Below are 13,413 nucleotides of genomic sequence, written 5' to 3'. Positions count from 1 at the left end.
TTCCATTTCGCCTAAATAGCACAAAAAAATGTATCACTTTTTATTTTACCAGTACAATCTGTTCGTCGGACGAAACTGGAAAACAACAACTTGTGTAGAAAGTAAACATCAGCCCCTCGATGCTGTCAACCATGCTTATGTCTGAGAAAGTAGTAATGAGAAAGTAGTGAAAAAATGAAAACTTCTGACTATTTCTGGTGATAGATGGGGTCCGACTTGAAAAAATCAAAATATACACATTGTGAGATATTTGGCGAAATAGACAGACATATATTTTTATTTAACCAGGCAAGTCAGTTAAGAACAAATTCTTATTTACAATGATGGCCTAGGAACAGTGCGTTAACTGCCTTGTTCAGGGGCAGAATGACAGATCTTTACCTTGTCAGCTTGGGGAGTTGATCTAGCAGCCTTTTGGTTACTGGCCCAATGCTCTAACCACTAGGCTACCTGCCACCCCGTATTCCCTCTACAGCAAAGTCTAACAACTCATTCGCTGGTTGAAAACTGTTTTCTGCCCCTCCCAAAAGATAGAATTTGTAGATAATTGGCCCTCTTTCCGGGACTCACCCACAAACAGGACCAAGCCTGGCTTGCTGAGGAGTGACGGACTCCATCCTAGCTGGAGGGGTGCTTTCATATTATCTACCAACATAGACAAGGCTCTAAATCCTCTAGCTCCACAATGAGATAGGGTTCAGGCCAGGCAGCAGGCTGTTAGCCAGCCTGRCAGCTTAGTGGAGTCTGCCACTAGCACAGTCAGTGTAGTCAGCTCAGCTATCCCCATTGAGACCGTGTCTGTGCCTCGACCTAGGTTAGGCAAAACTAAACATGGCGGTGTTCGCCTTAGCAATCTCACTAGGATAAAGACCTCCTCCATTCCTGTCAATATTTAAAGAGATTGTGATATCTCACATCTCAAAATAGGGCTACTTAATGTTAGATCCCTCACTTCTAAGGCAGTTACAGTACCTTGCAAAAGTTTTCATTCCCCTTGGCGTTTTCCTATTTTGTTGCATTACAACCTGTCATTTAAATAGATTTTTATTTGGATTTCATGTAATGGACATACACAAAATAGTCCAAATTGGTGAAGTGACATGAAAAAAATTACTTGTTTCAAAAAATAAAAAAAATAAAAAAAACTGAAAAGGGGTGCGTGCATATGTATTCACCCCCTTTGCTATGAAGCCCCTAAATAAGATCTGGTGCAACTAATTACCTTCAGAAGTCACATAATTAGTTAAATAAATTCCACCTGTGTGCAATCTACGTGTCACATGACCTGTCACATGATCTCAGTATATATAGACCTGTTCTGAAAGGCCCCAGAGTCTGCAACACCACTAAGCAAGGGGCACCACCAAGCAAGCGGCACCATGAAGACCAAGAAGCCAAAGTTGTGGAGAAGTACACATCAGGGTTAGGTTATAAAAAAATATCAGAAACTTTGAACATCCCACAGAGCACGATTAAATCCATTATTAAAAAAATGTAAAGAATATGGCACCACAACAAACCTGCCAAGAGAGGGCCACCCACCAAATCTCACAGACCAGGCAAGGAGGGCATTAATCAGAGGCAACAAAGAGACCAAAGATAACCCTGAAGGAGCTGCAAATCTCCACAGCGGAGATTGGAGTATCTGTCCATAGGACCACTTTAAGCCGTACACTCCATAGAGCTGGACTTTACGGAAGAGTGGCCAGAAAAAAGCCATTGCTTAAAACTTCTTGCAACTATAGGGGGTGCTGTTCCGCATTAGCATATTTGTGTCTCCAAATTAAACTGCCTCGTGCTAAAATTTTCTTGACGCTAACAATATGCATATTATTGTATTATTGGATAGAAAACACCTTCTAGTTTCTATAGAAGTTGGAATTTTGTCTCTGAGTGTACAGAACAATTTCTACAGCACTTTTCATGACAGGGTTCAGATTTCAGAAATTTTTACCTCTGATCTGGGGTCGTTTATAAGGCCACAGTGAATGCTATGAAGAAACCGACACTGCCTAGCTCTTCCTCTGGGTGTCTGTACGTCATCACGTTTTCAATGAAGTCGATGGGACGTTCACAGCCATTATAAAGACAAAAATGTACAGAGACCCCTCTTTCTCAACGTGCGCCTCAAGCGTGAAGGCCATCGGACCTGCCTCGTTCCAAATCGTTTTCTAACCAGCAATATTTCTCCGGTCATGTTTTCAGTCGTTATAGTTGTTAAAACATCATAATGTAGTTAATTTGAGCCGTTTTATATCAATTTATATCCGTTTAGTGCGATTTTGAGGAATTTCTTTGTTGTTGCTTCTGAAAGTTTGGACACACGTTTTAGGGAGTCGGTCGTTGGTGGTGGACATTTCGAAGGACAGAGGACATCTATCGACCAAAAGACGTTTATAACATAGAAAGGATACATTGCCCAAGAATATGATGGAAGAACAGCTCAAAGTAAGCAATATTTAATATGATAAACCGTGTTTCTGTCGAAATATTTTAAACGCATAATTCGCCATTTTGTTTGGTATAGCTCACTTGGCCAACCCTGTATTGAAAAGTAAGGATAATTTTAAAAATGTAAATCCGCGTGCATTAAGAACTAATTTGTCTTTGATTGCTGTCAACCCTGTATTTTTTAGTCAAGTATATGATTAGCTTTCAATTAAACTAGATCACTCTGATAGATGACGTCAGACATATTGAGGCTTGATTTCCTTAGTATTTTTATTGTGTACCACGGTTTTGTATGCGTAAAATGCACCTTTTCGAACAAACTGTATATGTATATTGTAAAATGATGTACAGGGTGTCATGGAAGAATTCTGAGAAGGTTAGTGAAAAAATAATATATTTTGCGGTGATTACGGTTATAGCGCTCTTTGGCTGGAATCGATGCTCTGGTAACGTTTGTTCATGTGTGATGCTAACTTATCGATTTATTGTGTTTTCGCTGAAAAAACGCTTAGAAAATCTGAAATATGGTCTGAAATCACAAGAACTGGGTCTTTCCATTGCTATGCTTTGTCTATTTTTATGAAATGTTTTATGATGAGTAAATTGGTCATACACGTTGCTGCTATCTGTAATCTAGTCGATTTGATGTGGTGGAGTGATTGTAAACTGTGATTTTCACCTGAAATATGCACTTTTTTCTAACAAAAAACTTCATACCTATACATGGAATATGTTATCAGACTGTCATCTGAAGAGGTTTGTTGTGGTTATGATCAATATCTTAGTTGAGCCGAATTGGTGATAGCACCTGAAGGAGTAAGAAACCTGATGGAGTTAGAATAGTGGTGTATTTTGCTAACGTGTTTAGCTAATAGATTTACATATTTTGTCTTCCCTGTAACACACTTTTTAAAAATCTGAAATGGTGGCTTTATTCACAAGATCTGTATCTTTCATCTGGTGTCTTGGACTTGTGATTTAATGATTAGATGCTACTATCTACTTGTGAAGCTATGCTAGCTATGCTAATTAGTGTGTGGGGTGTGGGGGGTGCTCCCGGAGTCCGGGGTAGAGGCTCGTGAAAGGTTAAAGAAAAAATAAGCAGACGTGGGAGACTCCCCAAAGCATGTGGGAGGACTCCCCACAACATATGGAAGAAGGTACTCCTGGTCAAATGAGACTAAAATGTAGCTTTTGGCCATCAAAGAAAACGCTATGTCTGGCGCAAACCCAACATCCTCTCACCCCGAGAACACCATCCACATGTTTTTCATCGGAAGGGAGTGGAAACTGGTCAGAATTGAAGGAATGATGGATGGCACTAAATACAGGAATTTCTGAGGGAAACCTGTTTCAATCTTCCAGAGATTTGAGACTGGGACGGAAGTTCACCATCCAGCAGGACAATGACCCTAAGCTACTGCTAAAGCAACACTCAAGTGTTTTAAGGAAACATTTAAATGTCTTGGAATGGCCTAGTCAAAGCCGCAGACCTCAATCCAATTGAGAATATGTGTATGACTTAAAGATTGGTGTACACCAGCAGAACCCATCCAACTTGAAGGAGCTGGAGCAGATGCTGCCTTGAAAGAATGGCGCAAAAATCCCAGTGGCTAGATGTGCCAAGCTCTATAGAGACATCCCCAAGAGACTTGCGGCTGTAATTGCTGCAAAATGTGGCTCTACAAAACGTACCCACGTTGACTCTTTGCGTGGGGGCGGCGCCGGCTGAATCACGTTATGTCGCCATGCTTAATTCTTGTTTGTTTCACAATAAAAAATATGGCGAGAGCATCTTCAGCTCCTTTAAACATTTGTTGAGGCAGCGCAGGTCCATGACCGGCCGAAAGCTGCCATCCTTTTTCGGATCTATGAAATACGTGGAGTGGAACCCACTTAACCGTTCTAGCAGCTCTATCTTCCTATCTCCAACCAGAGCACCTCCTCACCCCATCTGCCAACGAGGTGACCCAGATGCCCCTGTAGGACGACCGTCGCCATCGGAACTGGAGTTTGTATCACTCCAGGACTGTGCTCAGTACCCAGGGAGACCTCAACTGCCTCTCCCATTTTTCCCTTTGGGCCTGGGACAGATGGCCGAGGCCGACCACCAGCACCTCTAGAGGACTGCCAGGGCCCATCCTTCTTAGCCGTGTGCTGCTGCTTGCAATGGTGGTCACGACGGCTGTCATTCTGCTGTTGGGATATAAAACGCCTGTTCCCATTTCCCTGTCCCTGCTGTCTTGGTGGGGGAGGAGGGGTGCGAAGACGTTACTGGAGTGCCCTCGAGACATCCCTCCCTGTATTCCAGCTCCTTCGCGCCCAGTTGCCAAGAACTTCTGCAAAGTCTCTCTGTTTTTGCACAGTTTTGTAGTCTGCTGTATGATGTTGTTGACCCATGGCCCAAAGGTGGAACCTGGTGTGAAGTGGAGCTCCAAGAGTGTCTTCTGAACTGGCGGTGGCAGTTTAGACTGTGCCAGTCAAAGATGGTGGCGTGAAGTCACCACTGAAGCCAAATCCTTACCGTTGGCACGTGCCATGTCCATCTGGAGCATAGTGAGCAGCCTTGACACCTCTGTGGCCTCCTTAAGAAGCTTGTCACCAGCCCCCTGGGAGGCGAGGGATCAGCAGGGCGAGGTAGGATTGCAGCATCGTACCCACGTTTACGAGGCGCACCAAGATGGAGAGGGTCCTGAAAGTGCTTTGCAGCCGTTCATTGCTTACTCTTTCAGGTCCTGGTTTGAGGCGAGACACCTTGCCAACGATCTCCTTGTTAGGGAGGATCATGGCAGCCACCATGTCATCCATCACCGGATAGTGGTCTAGCCCCGAGGAGAGCCAACGGCCTGGTCTGGTTGTTGCAATGGGGAGCAACAACCAGCAAATCATGGGGGAGGGGCAGAGCACACGAACTCACACACACGTTAGCTCAATCTTTGCTTATACTTGTGGGCCGGCTGTAACTAACAGCACGTAATAGTTTATTCTACTATACGTGCGGGTGTTGGCAGGACGTAAGGAGTGTGCTTAGTCCTGCCGTGGTCTGCTCTTGTTAAGCTAGCTACTGCATAGCTCGTTCACCGTGGAACACACAAGAGTCTAGGCAAGATGGCTGCTCCCTGTGAGAGACCAGCGTGGTGCTACACATGGCGCACTCTCCGGGGAGAGCTGCAAGCCTGCCGGAGCGAAACATACACAGACTATGCAAGCCTGCCGAGCGGAAGGATACCATATTGGAGTGATAGTGCTACATAACTGTATAAGCCCTGTGTCAGTCCGAGGTCCTGTTTGCTAGCATGTGTGTCGATACAACAATGGGGTTAGGGGGCACAAGATGACATCACTAGTTTGCAACAGTTTACCTGGCGCATATGGAGTGACTCTTTCCGTTTTACTGCAGACTGCGGCCCTCCAAAAATAACAATGGTTGCGTACCATGTCATGGACTGTGCCGTCAGGCACCAGATTGCTATAACATATGATGTGGTTAGCTGATACGCAAAATACCTATCCAGGTGTTATAAGATCTGGCATACGTCAGCAACGTCTGAGCAGGGGAACACGGCCACTGTCATCAGATTCCGTCAATCTAACGCCAGACACAGTTGCCATTGGTGCTTTCTATTTGATTAAGCGATTGCTACGTTGCGTGACGGTTTGTACTGAACCACACGTTTCCCCAAAACGTTCTTCAACGTTCTTGAACAGACTTTGAAATAAATTTGCTCCGTTTGGTGGGTGTGACTTGAACCAATGAATGACAGTTTTAAAGGGCAGCGGTACACAACCCAACCCCTTCACGTTTTCAATTGGTCATTCAGAACTGCACCATTTTAGTTTAATTGAACGTTGCACACCATTTTCTCACAGCCCAGGAGAAACAGAAATGGGGATAATTCATGGTGATAATTCATAGAAGAATATGTGATGTCTTTTAAAAGGTTAGAAAGTGTTGGTCTTGTAATTACTGTCAAGTTTTAAAGAGTAATAATAAATAAGAATAATAAGCCATTGACATAGAGAAATGTGACAATACTGGTTTATGGAACAATTGTATAAGCTATGTAATTCTGAGAAAGGGATATTGTGCACTTGTGAAACATTCTATTACCTATGTTTGATGATTGCATGTAATTTATTAATTACAGCTGACTCAAGTTGATGCGTTGTCTCCATGTTGAATCACTTCTCTTATTTCCCTTATTTCTCRTATTTATATAACACCTTCATCTTGTAATGAACACTAGTGGACTACTTAACTAACTATTCAAAACAAACATAAACGGAGGCTGTGGGAGCAGATCAGCACATCACATCACAGCCTACTGCAGTGCCTGGACGCTCACCAACCCATAGAGTTATAGGCTGCTATACTATCCACCAATCAATGGGTCAGACTGGATCCATGTTCCAACTTTCCTGCAAATTGCACTTATTACATCCCCCAGTAGGTGTCAGCACCACGCCATTTAGTATCAGAACACCTTTATTCGCCAAGTACATTTACTCATAACTGGAATTTGACTTAGTGAGAATGTGCTGCCAGCAATAGACAATATAGAAACAGAACACAGACAAAAGTCCACATAGACGTCATACAAAAAACCACAAATCGTAAGTCGCTGTGGATAAGAGCATCTGCTAAATGACTAAATGTAAACGTAAAAAACATTAAACATAAACTCGGGTCCTCTGTCCTGCTCAAAGTCACAGCGGATCAAACTGAAATACATCACTGTAATGTCCAGTAGGCTACAGTCAGTGCATCATATTATCATAAGTCTTTCAGTCAAGTATAGAAACAAATGGGCATTTTCAAACAAACCCAAACTCTACCGCTASAAACATGCCTACTGGAGGTTTGGTAATGGACAATCCAGTTGTTGTTTGGTGCTTGTTCATGATATAACTACTGTATATATGCATGTGTTTTGTGATACTGGTTGAGTTATATATTAACAAACTGAGTCTCTAGCAGGTGTGTTGGATATTGGTAGTTGGTATAATGAGATTCTAAAGTAGAAGCTATGGTTCAGTATACAGCTTACGTTCAAAGTGTCACTTCCTTACTGTAATTAGAATTGTAATGTGTGGCTCTGCAACCTTCACCGAGAGTGTTCATTACTGCTGCATCAGTTTCTATCATCTTCTTTCTCTACGTCCTTCACTATATGTTTATGTATTAATTTTGAATCACCTCTCCCATCATGCAAGCCTCACACTTCATTACTCCTTCTCACTTGAGACTGAAGAGGAGAAATAGGGGAGGGGGAGGAGAGAGAGGGGGATATAGACAGAGAAAGTGAGAAGAGTGGAAAGGCAGTGAGAAAGTCTTTCTGAGCAGAGAGCTAGGTTAGGGGGTGGCTGGGGGTGGAGAGAGATTGAGTAGTGTATTGGGAATGAATTAAGGTATTGGGGTGATTCTGCTTCAGTCTCAACTCTCCGTTTTACAGAACTGCTCATTCCTTTCCTCACTCTCTTTCCCCTCTGTTTTCTGCCACTTCCTGGCTACCATCTGCTGCCTCTTCCCTCTTTCCCCTCTCCTCTGTTTCTGCCACTTCCTGGCTACACATCTGCTTCCTCTTCCCCTCTCTTCCCTCTCCCTCTGTTTCTGCCACTTCCTGGCTACCATCTGCTGTCTTCCCCTCTTTCCCTCTCTCTGTTTCTGACAGCTTTGCTGCTACCACTCTGCTGCTCTTCCTCTCTTCCTCTCCTCTGTTTTCTCAGCTTCTCTTCCTCTCTAACAAACTCCTCCTGTCCTCTCTCTGTTCTCTCTCTCTTCTCCTCTCTCCTCCTCTCTCCTCTCCTCCTCTCATCCCTCCCTCGTCTGTTGCTGCCGACTTGCTCCTGACTTGTCTCCCTCCTCTGTATTCCAGCTACCTTGCTCTCTCCGTCTCGGTTGTTCCCTTTCTTTTTCTCTGCTCTCTATGTTCAGTGGTGCAACATGAGGCAGTCTGTGGCTATCTGTCTGTTTGGACTCTCAGCTCTGCTCCACGGTGAGTGACTTTCATTCCCTCTCTCTGTGTGTGTTTGTGTTTGTGTGTACGTGTGTGTGTGTATTTGTTGTGTGTGTTTGTGTGTCTGTGTCTGCAGGTATGTGTCTGTCCGTGAACGTACAGTGTGTGTGTGTGTGTGTGTGTGTGTGTGTGTGTGTGTGTGGTGTGTGTGTGTGTGTGTGTGTGTGTGTGTGTGTGTGTGTGTGTGTGTGTGTGTGTGTGTGTGTTGTGTGTGTGTGTGTGTGTGTGTGTGTGTGTGTGTGTGTGTGTGTGTGTGTGTGTGTGTGGTGTGTGTGTGTGTGTGAGAGAGAGAGATCATGTATGCATAGTGTCACTGCAGTGACAGTGATTTTACACAACTTTCTATAGACAGGGACACAGAGTTTGTATGTCTGGGTGCACGGCCATTGATATATGAGATAACTCAACCGCACAGTTCCAGCTGTATAGCAGAGAGAGAAGAGAGGAGAGGGAGAGGAACAGAGAGGGAGGAGAGAAGAGAGGAGAGGGAGAGGAACAGAGAGAGAAGAGAGGAGAGGAAGAGGAAGAGAGAGAAGAGAGGAGAGGAGAGGAACAGAGAGAAGAGAGAAGAGAGGAGAGGAGAGGAAGAGAGAGAAGAGAGGAGAGGAGAGGACAGAGGAGAAGAGAGGAGAGGGGGGAACAGAGAGAGAAGAGAGGAGAGAGGAGAGGGAGAGGACAGAGAGAGAAGAGAGGAGAGGGGAGGAACGAGAGAGAAGAGATGAGAGGGAGAGGAACAGAAGAGGGAGGAGAGAGAGGAGCAGGAATAAAGAGAGACAAGGGAGAGGAAAGATCACAGAGCTTACAGGTTAGGATGCTGTTCATCACAGTTGTAAAATCACCCTCCTGTCTGTTTTAATCCGTTGTTGGTTGATCTGTTCTCTCTGCCACCAGCAGCAGTGTCTTAGATGCTAACTGTTAATTGATATGGGCATCTCCATGCCCCATGTAAAGCTCATAATGGGGAGCACATCAAAAGCTAATAGTCAATATTTTGAGAACATACAGTGCCTTCAGAAAAGATTCAGACCCTTGGTATTTCCACATTTTGTTACGTTACAGGTTATTCGAATATGGATTAAATAAATAAAATACTCAAATCTGCAACATATCCCATAATGACAAAGCAAAAACAGTTTTCGCAAATGTATAAAACATTTCCATAAGTATTCAGCCCTTTGCTATGAGATCGGTGAGCTCAGGTGCATCCTGTTTCCATTGATCATCCTTGAGATGTTTCTACAACTTGATTGGAGTCCACCTGTGGTAAATTCAATTGATTGGACCTGATTTGTAAAGACACACACCTGTCTATATAAGGTCACACAGTTGACAGTGCATGTCAGAGCAAAAACCAAGCCATGAGGTCAAAGTTATTGTCCATAGAGCTCTGAGACAGGATTGTGTTGAGGCACAGATCTGGGGAAGGGTACCAAAACATTTCTGCAGCATTGAAGGTCCCCAAGAGCACAGTGGCCTCCATCATTCTTAAATGGAAGAAGTTTGGAATCACCAAGACTCTTCCTAGAGTTGGCCACTTGGCCAAACTGAGCAGTCGGGGGAGAAGAGCCTTGGTCAGGGAGGTGACCAAGAATCTGATGGTCACTCTGACAAAGCTCCAAAGTCCCTATGTGGAGATGGGAGAACCTTCCAGAAGGACAACCATCTCTGCAGCACTCCACCAATCAGGCCTTTATGGTAGAGTGGCCAGACTGAAGCCACTCCTCAGTAAAAGGCATATGACAGCCCGCTTGGAGTTAGCCAAAAGGCACCTAAATAACTCTCAGACCATGAGAAACAATATTCTCTGGTCTGATGAAACCAAGATTGAATTGTTTGGCCTGAATGACAAGTGTCATGTCTGGAGGAAACCTGACACCATCCCTACGGTGAAGCATGGGGGTGACGGCATCATGCAATGGGGATGTTTTTCAGCGGCAGGGACTGAGAGACTAGTCAGAATGGAGGGAAAGATGAACAGAGCAAAGTACAGAGAGATCCTTGATGAAAACCTGCTCCAGAGCGCTCAGGACCTCAGATTGCAGCGAAGGTTCACCTTCCAACAGGACAACAACCATAAGCACAGAGCCAAGACAATGCAGGAGTGGCTTCAGGACAAGTCTCTGAATGTCCTTGAGTGGCCCAGCCAGAGCCTGGACTTGAACCCGATCGAACATCTCTGGAGAGACCTGAAAATAGCTGTGCTGCGATGCTCCCCATCCAACCTGACAGCGCTTGAGAGGATCTGCAGAAACTCCCCAAATACAGGTGTGCCAAGCTTGTAGTGTCATACCCAAGAAGAATAGAGGCTGTAATCGCTGCCAAAGGTGCTCCAACAAAGTGCTGAGTAAAGGGTCTGAAAACTTATGTAAACGTGAAATTTCCAACTTTTTTTTTTGTCTGTTTTTGCTTTGTCATTATTGGGAGTTGTGTATAGATTGATGAGGGGGAAAAATGATTTAATCAATTTTAGAATAAGGCTGTAATGTAACAAAATGTGGAAAAAGTCAAGGGGTCTGAATACTTTCCAAATGCACTGTATACTGTACTGTATGTGGGCCTACAATCTCTTGTTAGACATTGCTACAGAAGTGAATCAACTGCACAGATACATTAAGTCTGATACAGTTGTGAAACAGGAATGAGTGAAGTCAGTCCACGATGGAGCTGCTAGAAGTGAGGTTCCTGGTCCTCCTGTCCTCCTGTCTGTCTGTCTGAGTGGAGTGTGTTAGTGTTTAATGTGTTGCTATTTGAAGGACTCAAGCAGACGTTTTAACGGCCACAGAAAAGACTCTTGTCAGTTACTGATCGAGTCACTTAACAATTAACTGGCCTGTCTGGATACTTTCTCCCTCTCTTTCTCCCTCTCTTCACGCTCTCTCCACTTAATTCTCCTATTTCTCCCTCTCTTTCTCCCTCTCTTCACTCTCTCTCCACTTAATTCTCCTCTTTCTCCCTCTCTTTCTCCCTCTCTTCACTCTCTCTCCACTTAATTCTCCTATTTCTCCCTCTCTTTCTCCCTCTCTTCACTCTCTCTCGGAAGAGAGATTGTGGGATTGTTGTGACCCTACAGCGGCGGAGAACTCTGTTCTACCTCTCAACTCTCGTCCCTGTGTTCTCACTCCTCCTTGACCTGCTTGTTGTTCAATACTTGCCACCCGATCAGGGAGAAGATCGGTCTGGGGTGAGAGAGGGGAGGAGGATAAGAGGGGGAAAGCGGGATAGGGGGAATGGAGGACAGGAGGGAGGGTAAAAGGAGGGTAAGGGAGCGGGGATGGAAACAGGAGAGATGTGGCGGGTGAAAAGGGAGGGTGAGGCGTCTCTCTCTCTTACTCTCTCCTTTCTCTATACTTGACCTCTCTTTTTACTGTTTCTGTGTCAGTAATTCTGCAGTGTTCCAAAGAAAACTCTATTAAATGTTTACGATCATAAAGACAGAGAGCAGAGGGGAGCGACAGAGATGGAGGGAGAGAAGGGGGTGGGAGGTGAGGACAGTGATAGAGGAGAGAAGGGGGCGGGGAGTGAGGGACAGTGATAGAGGGAGAGAAGAGGGTGGGGAGCAGAGTGGAGCAAGGACAGAGATGGGGAGAAGAAGGATGGGTGGGGTGAGTTGGCAGAGAGATTGGAGATGTATTACACACAAGTATTGCTGTATTTCCAGTGTAATATATCCTTTTCCCCATCTTCTCTTCCAGCATAAAAATTCTTCTCTCTCTGAGCTTCTTCATGTTGCTGGTGGCTGAGATTATGCCAGCTACCTCAGACTCCATACCACTGAAGGTGTCAGTAACTGTGTGTGTGTATGCAAGTTGTGTGCGCATGCGTGGTATGCGTACGCATTTAACTAGCCTACTAATATATACAGTGATTCGGAAAGTATTTACCCCTTGAATTTTTCCACATTTTGTTAGGTTACAGCCTTATTATAAATGTATGAAATAGTTTTTTCCCCCTCATCAATTTACACAACATTATCCCATAATGACAAAGCAAAAACAGTTTTTAAGAAATGTTTGCTAATTTATAAATATCAAATTTCATAAGTATTCAGATCCTTCCTCAGTACTTTGTTGGAGCACCTTTGGCAGCGATTACAGAATTGCTCTTGGGTATGACCTACAAGCTTGGCACAGCTGTATTTGGGAGTTTCTCATTTCTCTGCAGATCTTCAAGCTCTGTCAGGTTGGATTGGGAGCGTGCGCTGCACAGCTATTTTCAGGTATCTTCAGAGATGTTCGATCGGGTTCAAGTCCGGTTGGTCGGACTCAAGGACATTCAGAGACTTGTCCTGAGCCACTCCTGATTGCTCGCACCTGTGGACTTATGAAGGCTTCCTGGCAGAGTGCAGCCCTGACCTGTTGGTGCTGCCCCTGGGGTGGAGTGTGGAAGTGTAGTGGTAGTGTTAATCATGCTCCTAGACCTAATCTAAGGAACCTATTCCATTACAGTTGTATAATACTGTGTCTCCATTCTAGGTCAGTATTTTGTGAGTACATGGTTACCGTAGGGATGTCAGTGGTGGCGACTGTAGTTGTACTTCAGTACCATCACCACGACCCCAACAGTGGAGACATGCCTCAATGGGAGGCTCTCTGTCTGTCTACTGATTCTGAAGTGTGTTCTGTCTGTGTGTGTTCTCTCATATATGTGAATGTCCGGACTTGGTGTCTGTCTTTTCTATCATGTGCAGTTTTGTCCTTTTCTATCAGGTGAGTTTGTCTGCTGCATGACATTACCAGGTTCTCTTATCTGTGTGTGTGTGTCCTGTCCTCCTCCGTTGGTTCTGCCACAGAAGGTTTGGCTCCTCTTACTTACTTACTGGTGTGTGTGTGTCTCTCAGGTTGAGTTGGTTCACTCCAGTGGTTTCTGTTTTGAGGATGAAGCGTCCAGGAGAGTGGGGTGAGCTCACACCCCACACAGCCTCCCAACCCCCAGACCAGACCTGACT

General features: G+C 44.7%; 1 pseudogene; it reads left to right on the top strand.

Moving 5' to 3' along the window:
* Nucleotides 1-8,375: 8,375 nt before the first annotated feature.
* The window catches only part of LOC112075069 (neuronal acetylcholine receptor subunit alpha-7-like), an 8,513-nt pseudogene continuing 3,475 nt past the window's right edge, over nucleotides 8,376-13,413 (top strand).

This window comes from Salvelinus sp. IW2-2015, unplaced genomic scaffold (assembly GCF_002910315.2).
Source record: "Salvelinus sp. IW2-2015 unplaced genomic scaffold, ASM291031v2 Un_scaffold2971, whole genome shotgun sequence".
Taxonomy (NCBI): Eukaryota; Metazoa; Chordata; class Actinopteri; order Salmoniformes; family Salmonidae; genus Salvelinus; species Salvelinus sp. IW2-2015.
Note: the sequence above shows the minus strand (reverse complement) of the source record. Positions and strands in the feature narration are given on the sequence as shown.